The following is a 13,732-nucleotide window of genomic DNA, read 5'->3' on the forward strand; positions in this document are numbered from 1 at the left end:
GCCAAGGCCCTCTGATCCCACTTGCATTACCCCATTAATCCTGATCTGGGACCCTTTCCTAGTGCATAGAGCTCTGAGGAGTGTGTGTGTTGTAGGGCGAGGGAACTTTTGTATTAGGTATTTGTCAGATTAGAAAATTAGCAGAGGCTAGAAATGCCAGCTTCACCTGCATCATCAGAGTACAGCACGGGGAGCCCACGGGTCTGTTTGCTATTTACATCCGCTTCTGCTCTGACTGCGGTCACGGGATTAAATCGCTGGGTTATTCCCACTGAATAACAGCTTGCAGTCCGACAGTGGCAGCTTGCAGTCCAACAGCAGCTCCCCGTCTGGCAAGAGAATCCATTGCACTTTCAAAACCAGGTACAGCAGGCCAGATCCTGAGAGGCACCCAGTGCTATGCCTGTAAGGGCTGAACTTCCCAGAGAGGGGCCAGGGCGGGTTCTGCAAAGCTTTTGTGGTTAGGCTTGGCCAGTTGGAACCGTCCGCAGAATAACGCACTGTAAGCATCGGGTGATCACTGAACAGCACACGCAGGATCTAACAACCCCCTTTCATTTCTGTGGGAGCCACAAGCGCTCAGCCTCTCTCAGGATCTCACAACGAGCAGCTCTTACCTAATAGTGACAAGAAGCCACAGACCGCCCCTTCTCCCCGCCCGCCATAACAGATTCTATTCTATACAGTCCTGCTGATAAATTACATTCTCCCTGTCCTGACACTGAATCCACAAAACCCAGTGAATTCACAGACAGTGGCACGGCAAGATCCCCCATCCCCACCCTGCCAATGTGCAGCAGCAAGGTACAATGGGGCTCGTGACAACAAGCGTGGGCTATCCATCTAGACAGCTTGGTGAGTGCAGGGCCTGAAATGGTGACCAGGCCTCCTGGATAGGGTGACCATAAGTCCCATTTTGTCCCGGAAAGTCCCTTTTTTAAGGCTTATTCTGGCCGTCCCGACTTTTCTTTTTCTTTTTTTTTTTTTTTTTGGCAAAAATGGACATTTGTTCTTGTCGACTTGATTAGTTGGCAAGAGCAAATGGGACAAATGCCCATTTTTGTCAAAAAAGGCAGGTATGGAGGAACATTTGGGGCAGGGTGTAAGGTTGCCAACCCTCCTGGTTTCGCCGGGAGTCTCCTGGAATCGGGCTCGATCTCCCAGAGGCTACTGGGGCCAATCCGGGAGATTTCAAACTGTTAAAAGTCCAGCGGCGCAGCAAGGCTAAGGCAGGCTCCCTGACTGCCCTGGCCCCATGCTGCTCCCAGAAGTGGCCGCTGGGTCCCGGCGGCCCCTGCGGGTGGCAGGAGGTCTCCACACGCTGCCCCCCCACCCCAAGCACCGACTCCGCAGCTCCCATTGGCTGGGAAATGCAGCCAATGGGAGCTGAAGAGGCTGTGCCTGCAGGCAGGGGCAGCGCATGAAAACCCCGTCTCCCCCACCTAGGAGCTGCTGCTGGAGGGATGTACTGGTTGCTTTCAGGAGCTGCTTGAGGTAAGTGCCGCCCGGCCGGAGCCTGCAACTCTCACTCCCTCCTGCACCTCAACCTCCTGTCCCAGCCTGGTGAAAGTGAGTGAGGGTGGGGGAGAACAAGTGATGGAGGGAAGGGGATGGAGTGAGTGGGACGGGGCCTCAGAGAAGAGGCTGGGTAGGGGCAGGGCCAGGGTGTTTGGGTTTGTGCATTAGACAGCTGGCAACCCTAGGGGGGTGAGCGGTGATGCCAGCCCTGCATGGGGTGGGGAGGCAGAGCTCAGGCGAGGCTCTAGCAAGCAATGACCCCAGCCTCGCAAGGGGGGCAGGGAGGGCTCAGGCAAGCAGCAATGCCAGCTCCAGCCTCATGCAGTGGGGCAAGCAGGGTTTGGGTGAGCAGTGACTCCAGCCCCATGTGGGGAGGGAGGCACCCTGCCCAGGGCGGGGAGGGCTTGGATGAGCCGCTCGGGCCAGGCCCATGCGTGGGGCTGACGGGGGGTGGGGGGGGTGGGAGGCCCTCAGGCTAGCCCCACACTGTGTCCCATTTTCCCTTTGGGAAATATGGTCCAACCCGCTCAGGGAAAAGGCAGAGCCCAGCACAAAGAGAGAACGCCAGGACCCCACTGACTGCAATAAAGGCATTTGCTTAAAGACAATAATAGGATTCATTTAGCCTAAATGTATAGGCGAGGCTCCCCCTGCTGGATTCACAGCCCACACACAGGCTTTTGATGTCGGTCGAGGTTGCCTTTAAAATCTCTCCTGATTTACATCGGAACTGAAGCTTTCAGCCCGGCAGGCTGCTGCTGGGGCTGGGAGTGAGCCCCGTTCCTAATAGAACTAATTGGCACCTGTCAAAAACAATCACGGCTTAGCGGCCTGGTGATATCTGAGTTAGCTCGGCCTCCTCCCTTCTCTGCTCTCTTGACTCCCTACGTGTAGACGGTATGTGAAAGGCAGCCGCCTCTGGGGTGAGAGCAGCAGTCGACGCACTGCTGACTCGTACTGGCTCTGGAGCGCAGAGCTGCTTTGGAAGCTCACAGTGCTTTACACAGCATCAGTCACTTGCTATTTACTTCACATTTTGGAAGCGTTTCCTCTACGTAATCCAGTTACAGGCAGACGTTTCTTCGGGCCAGATCCTCAGGGTTTCACTCAGTTCTTGCTCCCTGGGCCTTTGCCAGAATAAGGCCACGTCTACATTAGCACTTATGCCGGCAAAACGTTTGACAACTCAGAGATGTGAAAAAACCGACAAAGGTTTTGCCGGCATAAGCGCTCGTGTGCATGGCGCTATGGTGGCGGGAGACGCTCTCCCACCGACATGGCTACCGCCCCTCGTTGAGCTGGTTTGATGATGTTGATGGGAGAGCTCCCTCCCATCGGCATAACGCGGCTACACGAGCGATCTGACAATGGCACAGCTGTATCGGTACAGCCATGCCACCGTAAGGTCTCTAGTGTAGACATGGCCTAAGGAGTGAAGGAAAACGGCCCCATTGTGATAGCTCCTGGATATACACGTACTAAAAGAATCCCTGCTCCAAAGTGCTTACAGTCTGAGTAAACAGACAAAAGATGGGCGAAAGGAAGTAGGATACATTGTTCCTGAGTGAATGATGATTTTTTTGGTTCGGGCTCAAACCAAAAAAAATCCATTAGATTCCATCTGAAAAAGCCTCCCACCCCCGAAAACTTTTGAAAATTGAAAACTTTCATTTTGAATTGACCCAAAGGTTTTGGGTTAAAAAAAAATTAAAAAAAAAATTGAGTTAAGGTTTTCATTTTGATTTGGCCATTTTTTCCACCTTTGTTTGTTTGGATTTGTTCGTTTGTTCGTTCAGTTGGCCAAGTCAGAAAATGAAATGTCATTTTGGAACGCAGAGTCTAAACATAACATTTCTGAATTAAGAAGAATTGACACACAGAAGATGATCTTGGTTTTATGAAAATTTGCGTACTGGAATCAAACCGAAAAAAGCAGAGCCAGGATTTGAACTCAGAACTCCCCCTTCAGGTCCTTAACCACAACACCATCCTTCTCTCCTTTGACATACCAGACAAACAACCATGTCCCCTTCTCATACGTTGACTATTAAAAATAATTTGTCACAAGCTAAAGATTTTTTTTTATCAGCATGTAGGAGACCCCCTTTGAGGAGACCATTGCTGGATACTTTTATATGCACCAGTGTACAGACACTGTGATTGAACAATGGGAACACACATCTCAATTCCACGCAGCAGTCTGGACTCCCAAGCTGGTGCAGTCTGAAGGACTGGGTGATTGCAGGTTCAGCTTGGATCATGACCCTGCCAGCCAGAAGTGACAATTCATTAAAAGTTAAGAGGTGCATAGAATCGTAGGACTGGAAGACACCTTGAGAGGTTGTCTCGTCCAGTGCCCTGCACTCAAGACAGGACAAAGTATTATCTAGATCATCCTTGTATTAGACCATCTGGTTCAATGGTTAGAGCACCAAGACTCCTGGATTCCAGCCTATCCTTTGCTCTCTACACTGGCTTCCCACTGAATTTTGAATAAAGTCAAAGGTCTCAGTCCTTATCTTCAAGGCATTCCATGGCCCTGGCCCAGGGGTTTAAGACATGGCCTAAAGTTCTGAGATAGAGACCATGGTCAACAACTCTGCTCCTCGGGGACCATTAAGCTCTGCCCGGTGAGATTAAAGCTTGTCCGTACAGAAGAGAGAACTTTCAGTGGCCAGTCCCTGACCAGGGAATAAACTTCCCCAGGAATCAAGTGCCATCACAAACCTCACCACCTTCTGCTCTAAGTTCAGGGTCATGTACTTTGACCTTGCCTTCAAACACAGACCAATACGTATATTTAAAACAAACATGCTACCAAAAATAAGACATTCCACTGCACACACTCCCCCTGGACGAGAGGTTGGGAGAACAGATGGCAGATGTCAGTCACGTTGCTTGATGCGCTGCTGGAAAGTGCTCAGATACTGGTGAGGAGCACAGTATAAGAACCAATAACCGAAAGGAGTAGCCCCATCACTTTCTGAGCTTGGGCAAGTCACTTCACCCCACTGTGCCACACACTTTTCCCTATGCAAAATGGGGATAAAAACTTCCCAACCTCACAGAGGTGGTGAGAGTCTTAGTTACGGTTTATAAATTGCTTTGAGAACCTCAACCGTTGGGAGGAATAGCAGGGAGTGACAATACAAACCAGGCTCCAGATTAAAGCGGCGCATTAAACAATTAAGAAGACACCTGGACCAGATGGGACTCACCCAAGAGTTCTGAAGGAACTTGAATATGAAATTGCAGAACTACTAACTGGTACATAACCTGTCGCTTAAATCAGCCTCTGTAGAGATGACTGGAGGATAGCTAATGTAATACTGATCCTTAAAAATGGCTCCAGAGGCAATTCTGGCAATTAAATGCCAATGAGCCTAATTTCAGTACCAGGAAAATGGGTATCAAACACATAGATGAACACAATATGTTGGGGAAGAGTCAACATGGCTCTTGTAAAGGGAAATCATGCCTCACCGATCTATTCGCAGTTTTTGAGAGGGGCAACAAGAATGTGGATAAGGGTGATCCAGTTCATATACCGTACTTGGACCTTCAGAAAGCCTTTGATAAGGTCCCTCAGCACAGGCTCTTAAGCAAAGTAAAGCAGTCACGAGTTAAGAGGGAAGGTTCTCTCATGGATCTGTAATTGGTTAAAAAGATAGGAAACAAAGGGTAAGAATGGTCAGTTTTCACAATGGGGGGAGGTAAATAGTGTGGTCCCCCAAAGACCTGTACTTGTTCAATATATTCACAATTGATCTGGAAAAGGGAGTGAACAGTGATGTGGCAAATTTTGCAGATGATACAAAATTACTTAAGATAGTTAAGCTCAAAGCATTCCAACGGGATCTCACTAACTGGGTGACTGGGCAACAAAATGGCAGATGAAATTCAATGTTGATAAATGCAAAGTAAAGCACATTGGAAAACATAATCCCAACTATCCATACAAAATAAGGGACTCTAAATTAGCTGTTACCACTCAAGAAAGATCTTGGAGGCATTGGGAGTAGTTCGCTGCAAACATCTGTTCAATGTGCAGCGGCCGTCAAAAAAGCTCTCTCTGTTCGGAACCATTCGGAAAGGGATAGAAGACAGAAAATGTCCCTGTACACCCACATCTTGAATACTGCATGCAGATCTGGTTGCCGCATATCAAAAAAGATATATTGGAGTTGGAAAAGATGAAAAGAAGGGCAATAAAAAATGATAGGGAGTATGGAGCAGCTTCCATATGAGGAGAGATTAAGACGACTAGGATATGATCGAGGTCTATAAAATCACGGGTGGTGTGGAGAAGGTGACTATGGTAGTGTTATTTACCCCATCACATAAACACACAAATCAGGGGGCACCCAATAAAATTAACGGGCAGCAGGTTTGAGACAAACATAAGGAAGTTCTTCTTCACACAATGCAGCCTGTGCGATTCATTGCCAGGGGACGTTGTGAAGACCAAAACTGTAACTGGATTCAAAAAAGAATTATACATGTTTGCGGAGGATAGGCCCATTAATGTCTTTTAGCCAAGATGGTGAGGGACGCAATCCCATGTTGTGGGTGTCCCTACACCTCTGACTGCCAGATGCTGGGACTGGAGGACAGGGGATGGATCACTCGATAATTGCCCTGTTCTGTTCATTCCCTCTGGAGCATCTGGCACAGGCCACTGTTAGGAGACAGGACACTTGGCCAGAAGGACCATTGGTCTGACCCTGCATGGCCATTCTTGTGTCTATTGGGTGACATTATGGTTGTTGCTCCAACCGAACTGAAGGCCCTGAAGTATTATTCCCTTTCCATAAGACACACGTATTTATCAATACAGGACATTATGGGGCGGAAATTTGTTCACATAGAACGGTCATCAAGAAATCACCAAGCAGAAATGGGGGAAGACACTTAAAGATGTTAAAAAACTCCACAGTAAACAACAAACAAAAACCCAAGTGAGCCAAAATCAACAGGCATTCCAGATCACATTCTTTAGCTTGGTGCTCTCAACGTGAATGTAGCAGAAAAGAGATAGTGTCTATTTGACGATCTTTTATTAACGAGACAATATAATTATATTATTTACTTAAGGGAATGGCTGAAGTGCCGAGCACATGAAATTTCAGCCCAGGTGCAGTTGCTACAGCTCTTTCGCACACGAATATGCACGCTCTGACATAATATTTGGCAATAGCCTGGTGCTCTAATCTGGTAACAGGATTCTAATGGTTTGAATGGTTATGGGAGTGTAGCAGGGCAGCGACTCACCCCTGCGGCGCCTCCTGCTGGTCTCTCAGGGAATTAGTTCTTCCAGCCTCTGGAGTGCCCTCTGCAGGCCAGTGTCTCGCTGCCGCTGGCCCCTGTGTCCCTCCCAGACCCCGATGCCCCTTTTCCCCAGGGTGCTGCCCCCTGGTAGTACCCCCACAGTCTCTGGGTCTCCCCTGCCCAGGGAACCCCCACTCACTATCCCCACCTCGCCTCAGTCTTTGGCTACTGCCAGTCACCACTGAGCCCCCGCACACTGGGGTGGACTGCAGGGTATAAGCCAATCATCACAGGCAAGGGGGGTTTGGACCTGCTGCCTCTGCCTACCCGTGGGCGGCCCCCTGCAACTCCAATACCCCTTTTGGCCCTCCACTAGGCCTGCAGCCTGGGGGGTTTCCAGGCTGGAGCTCCCTGGCTCCTCTGGCCTTCCCCCAGCCCTGCTCCACCTTACTGTACCCCAGGTACGCTCCCCAGCAGCTAGGCCCTTCTCCCTCTAAAGGCAGAGAAAGAGTCTCTGCTCCTGGCCCACTGCCCTCTTATAAGGGCCAGCTGAGCCCTGATTGGGGCATGGCCCCAGCTGAGCCTGCTTCCCCAATCAGCCTGGGAACTGCTTGCTCCCAGCCGCAGCCCTCTCCTGGGCTGTTTTAAGCCCTTTAAGGCCGGAGCGGGTGACCATCCCCCTACAGGGAGCTAAGAAAAGCTCATGCAAGTGAAAACATTTGAACTTGCTCACTGGCGGCATTTCTCTTTCGGCTTGTTAATATAAAGTTCCCTTGCAACATGGGCCAGATTCTCAGATGGTGTCAACTGGAATAGCTCTCTTGACTAATGGCAGCGTGCTGATTTACATGCACTAAAGATCTGGCCCGGAAAAGTTCCTATGCCAAGAGAAAAAAGCAACACACCAAATCTCTCCACGGAAGAAGAAAGGTGGCCCTTGAAGTGGGTCACGAAGTCGGTGGAGTTCTTGTACAAGAAAGAGACAGTAGTATTTTCCCGACCCTGCTCTAGGTGGCACATGTTCTCAATAGAAGATTGATTTTAAAAGATCACTGCATGTTTAGTGCACAGGAAATGCCGTTTGCCAGCGTCCGGGACGAGAATCTTTCCTAGGGACGGCGTGATTAAAACGAGCGGCTTCTTGATCTTTCTTACATGCGAGTTTGTATTTTAGACCACTGAGCCCACAGTATGGTAACCGGTTTTTCAAAAAGCACGTGCTGATCTGTCCCTTTTCTTGGCCTCAGCGGGTAAAGATACACCTCTGCTGCGATGGCAGGCCGGGACTGCAGCTCGGGCTGACGCCCCGGTGCTAGCTTTGTGAGCTCGCTCACGCCGGCACGGGACTGTACGAGCCCACCCAGATCCCTGGGTAATTACTCCAAATCCTCTGCCACTTCACCACTCCAGTGCTCAAGCTAGCTCAGGATGCCTGCATGAGCTGCAGTCACACTCCATGATTGCTGTGTAGACACACCTAAGGCAAGGAAAGGGGGGTCTTAACTCGGGTTCGCTAACTCGGGATAATATAGCAAAGAAGACATGGCAACTTGTCTTTTAAGGCAGGTTACCAGCTTGACTGTGTTGCTGGCACCCAGTGCCGAGAGGCTGAACAACAGCTTGAGTTGGTTTGTGCCTCCAGGCGGGGGGGCCAAGGACACTTGGGCCTAGCACGCAGAGCTGCTGCGAGTGCCTCCAGGCAGGAGGGGCAAGGAAGAAGGGGCCTAGTGCGAGGGGGCTTCATCGACACTTGTGGTCTTCCATCCCCTCGAGTTACCTAGTGGTCATGCCCCAGTGTTTCCAACAACTGCAACCCAATAAGCTTTAACTCAAGCTGCGAACTTGGGTTTGAAGCCGAATTGCCGGGACTTCACTGCTATTTTAAACTGAGTTAGCCAAGCTGTAGCTCACGAAAGCTTATGCTCAAATAAATTGGTTAGTCTCTAAGGTGCCACAAGTCCTCCTTTTCTTTTTGCGGATACAGACTAACACGGCTGCTACTCTGAAACCATAGCCTCTTTGCAGCATACACATACACTAGATGATCAACTGCTTTATCCCTTGAGAACATGGGAGCTTTGCCATGTTGCTCTACCTTTCAACAGAGTTCATTTACGCTGCCGTAATATAAGGCACGGTGAATTAACTACTGCTACTGCGCCGTTCATAAATATTAGAGACGGGCTAATCTCAAATTTCAGGATAATTTTTTTCCCGAGTGGTGCCTTGCGAAGGGCAGTGCAGAAAGGAAAAAAATATTTTTCCCTCAAAGTTCATACTACACTTTATCTGCTTCCAAAGATTCAGAAGATGGGGGCGCTGGAAGGTGGGGGAAGAGGAGAGAGATAACTACTTTCAAGCTCCCCCTAGAAAAGCAAGCTCCATCTACCTGAGATCACAGAAATCAAATGCCAGTCACAGCAGATTGTGTGTGCATCTCTCTCTCCTTTTGCCACTCAGAGGCCATGATATGAGGTCTGCTCCTGACACACTGTCTGAATGACCTGGCAAACTGCAAGTGCCGGTAACTCTACAAAACTCTGTCCACTCATGATGCCAAAAATGAGGTAAACTCACAACAGACTATGCCCAGCATGAAATATGTACTTGTTTGGGGATGGAGGAGACTGTCCTGGTGCTCATATACGAGCCTTCTTCCTTTTTGATGCTTTGATCAATGACGGACAATGTTGACATTTAAATCATTATCATTAGGCTTCAGAGTTTGTATTGAATGGGGACACCTGGCACCACACAGAACTATTGTTTTAGGCCAGTTGAAGTCTCAGACAGATGCACTGCATCCATTTATATTTGGTTGATACCTGGCTAGTTATCTCCACCACCATAAGGCTTAGAGACTTAATGAGTTTTAAAGGAAAGTTTAGGCTGCAGAGCATAGCTGGAAAAGAGCCCAGGATCTGCCCAAACTTGGCCTCTGCTCGTTATAGATTCTGGCTTCTCCACGCCCTCCTTTTAAATTATGCCCCTAATTCCACAAGTACTTACGAGCAAGTGCATAAATGTCAAGAATGTGAGAAATCTCATGGACATCAACCTTCCTCAACTGTGAATACAAACAATCGAACCAATGAATAATACATGTAGGAAACCACAAACTGCCTGCAGCCATTCTGCAAACAGGACAAGATACTCAAAACCATCATGGAAATTATTTACTGAGAATCCTTCCCTCAGCCCCAACTGTCACCCACACACAGGTGCTGCCTAGTAGAAGATAAGGCTCAGGACATCTGATACAACACACATGGCTACAATTGTTCAGATATTCTCCTCCCCTGGCATTCATCCAGTGGGAGAAAGAGCCATAAGTAACTTGACGATTAACATTTCTTCTCTTCCCTTTCTACCCCTCACTAACCATAGGCTCTACTCAGCCCCAACCCCCAGGTTTACCATGTTGCTCTGCACAAAGCCCCTGATTCAACAAAGGGCATAAGCATGTGCTTCACTCCCATCAGCTTCAATGAGACAAACATGTTTTAAGTGCTTTGCTGGTGTGATGGGGTGACTACCCCACACTCACCCAGCAGGGTTGAATGCAGGCCACATGGGCCACTTAACCCATTAGGGAGCTGGCTAAGGAGGCTCAGCTAGGCAGGAATAGGTGGGGCCTATAAAGTCCAGGAGCTGAAAGCAGAAGGGGCTGCTGGAAAAAGGCAGACACTCCCAGGTGACAGGGAGGAGTGAATGGAGATGGCAGGCTGCAATCGCTCCCTGGGAAGAGGGAGGTTTTGGGGAACAGGTAGGTCGAAGAAGAAAAGGGGAACCAACAGTAGAAAGAATAGGATGATCAGATGTCCCAATTTTATAGGGACAGTCCTGATTTTGGGGTCTTTTTCTTATATAGGCTCCTATTGCCCAATTTTTCACACTTGCTGTCTGGTCACCCTAAGGAAGAAGTTTAGGGAAGGAGCAGTGAGGCCAGAGAGAGAAGGCCCAGATTGCTGAGCTGAGGGTCGCTGGGCTGGAATCCGGAGGACAGGGTGGGCCTGGGTTCCCCCACCAGCCACTGCGCGAGTGGCACTGAGGCAGTGAGCGAGAGGACTGCCTAGGGCTATTGAGGAGCTAAACCTCCCCTGGAAGGGGGAGGACAGGGACAGGGACAGGGACAGGGACATGGCCAGAGGGCTGAGCCACAAAGAGGACACTGTGGTTCCTGAGGAGCAAGAGGGGCTACAGGCGGACGGAGTGACGGTGTGCAAACCACGGACAGGGGGGCGTCGGCCTCGAGCTAATCCCCAGAGCACCAGGAGGCGGCGCCTGTCTGGTGGTGAGGGGTGCGTCCCATGACAGCTGGAATAGGGGCAGATTTAGGAAATGGCATGTAAAAGGAAGGAGTAGATGGTAATGGTAATGCTTTGTTGCAATGTAAATTAATGGAGATGCTCACAATCCTGAGCAGTTACTGAAGGACATGCCAAAGGAGAGTCCAAGCAAAGCAAGGAGAAGAGGTGGCGGTCAACTACAGGCCAGGACATCACAAAATTACATGTTGAATTGCCATAATCCTTGCATTGGGAGCATGACAGGAAAACACCAATTAGCACCTCAGGGGTGGTACGGAAAGCCGTAGTGGAGGAGAAAGATGATGTTGGAACTGAGGATGCAGCAGAGACATTGCATCATTCTCTAATTAAGGAAGATGAAGCACCAGCATGGGAGGAAAGTTTGGGAGATAGGAAGCTCTTCATATGTCAAACTATAGGCCACGCTGTCAGAAATTCGCATGCGCAGTTCTCTCGACCTCAGTTGTTTCTAATACACCCCTTGCAATTGGATTTAGGGATGAGATTGTGTGCCCTGCCCTTGGGAGGAAGGTGAAGCAAAAAGGCCAAAATGGATTCTGGTGTAACACAGGCAGCTCAAGAAGCTGCTCCAAGATTCAGCAACCCTGACTGGGCTGCTTCTGAGCAGCACGACAACCCACTGCGACCCTGCCGCTGTTTGAAAGGGGCCTGGCAAGAGTTACCTACCCTAAGGGAATTATTCCGCTGTTGACCAGGGGGCTTTTAGAGCTTGGGACAGGGCGTTCCACTGAGGACTGTATTGGAATTGCCAGTTATCGCTTTAAGAGAGTGTGTGTGTGTGGGGAGGAGGGGAGAGGGTTTCTGGTCCTGCTTGCAGGCAGGAGGCTGTGTAGGGAAGCATGCAATCAGAGGCAGTCAGCAGCCAACCAGACAGCCTAGAGTATGGCGAGGTGACTTGTGCCTCTGTTTTTAGGGAGGAGCCTGTTTTGTCTCATTCTGATTTTGCGTTCTTGTGCATCATTGCTCTGAATTCTCAGAAACAAAGCACTGTTTTGGTGTAACCTTCCAGCAAGAGAATTTTATGTTTTTACCTAACTTCTCTGTGTTTATGCCTTGACAACAACATTTTTGTTCTGTTCGAACAGCAACCCAGCACAACGGAGTCCTGTTCCATGACTCGGGTTCCTGGGTGCTATAATAGGAATACTACTACAATGGCCCAACCAGGAATGAGAATGTGTGTGGTGTGAGGGGAATCCCTCCCTAAGCACCTAATTAGCAGTGTCCAATTGGATGTGTATTTGCCCATATGCGCATGCAATCATTGCCATTGTGCACAGTGTCTCAGTGAATGGGTGTGTGTATGAAGTGTGTGGGGCACAAACATTTTTCCCCACATCCTTTTCTGAAGGCCAAACTCTTCCCTTATAGATCCTCAATTTTTTTGCCCTTTTACTGACGTACTTAAACCTCTTTGGAATGCTGTTACTCAAAATCACTGTCCTTCACGCACACCAAGGAGGATGGTGAATAGCTGCTCCATAGTTCAGCTGATGATGATGGAATGAAATATCCACAAAAGGGTGTCACTTCCATTCTCCCAAATGAATGAATTTCACTGGAAATTTTGTTATTGTCACAATCATCTCCATTTTAGGTTACCAGAGAACACGGCTACCTTCTCATGGGTAACAGAACTAGGCACCTCGTTCAGGATTCATTAGTACATATGCAATATCATAGCAGTGATGTAGGCAGGAGGATGGTCCAATGGTTAGGGCACTAGGGCTTAAGAGATCTGGATTCAACTCCCTACTCTGCCACAGACTTCCTGGCAGGTTTGGGCAAGTCATTTAGCCTCTCTGTGGCTCAGTTTCCCATCTGCAAAATAGGGGTAAATAGCTCACAGATGTGTTGTGAGGCTAAATCCATTAAAGATAAGGAGGTGCTCAGATTTTATGATAATGGGGTCCCTATAAGCAACTCCGGTAGAGAGACGTTATTTAAAAATAATCAGTACCTTGTTGCAAAAAAAGCAAGATTCTCCCCTTGAAATGGTGGCATGTCTACCTTCCACATGCTACATACAGAAATGCTATTTCAGAGCACAGCATAATTCTGTATCGATGTCTCGTCATTACGGGCTTGATGCTGAAGCCAGCTGACGTCATGGGAAGACTCCCTATTTATTCAGTTGGTTTCAGATCAGCCCCTGAGCCTTAAGCCACCTTTGTTAAACCATGGTAGTCTGTTGCTGTTTTAGAAGAGGAAATCAGTCCTTAGGAAACTTTAAATCACGAAAAAAGAAAGGACACATCAGAGCACAGCATAGAAATATATAAACAGTATATTTCTCTTTTTATTTTTATGTTTCAAAATACAACAGAGTTCCTTATACAATAAAGGAATGGTTTCCCCCAAGAAGCAACTCTTTTATCAAAAGAAAATCATTCACTGTAATCAACACTAGTTAATATGCATGCGTTTACAATCCTATTTAGCAAGTGCACTATCTATAGGCTCCATCTCTAAATACAAGCCATTTGTGTTTTGCCACTTAAAATATTTATAGACTAGTTCCTAGCCGAGCTGCCAAGGAAACCTTCTGGTCACCAAGTACAGCAATATATTAACTGGCTGCATTCCAAGTGACATGTAGAAAAATAAAACCACCG

This window comes from Lepidochelys kempii, chromosome 4, assembly GCF_965140265.1.
Source record: "Lepidochelys kempii isolate rLepKem1 chromosome 4, rLepKem1.hap2, whole genome shotgun sequence".
Classification (NCBI taxonomy): domain Eukaryota; kingdom Metazoa; phylum Chordata; order Testudines; family Cheloniidae; genus Lepidochelys; species Lepidochelys kempii.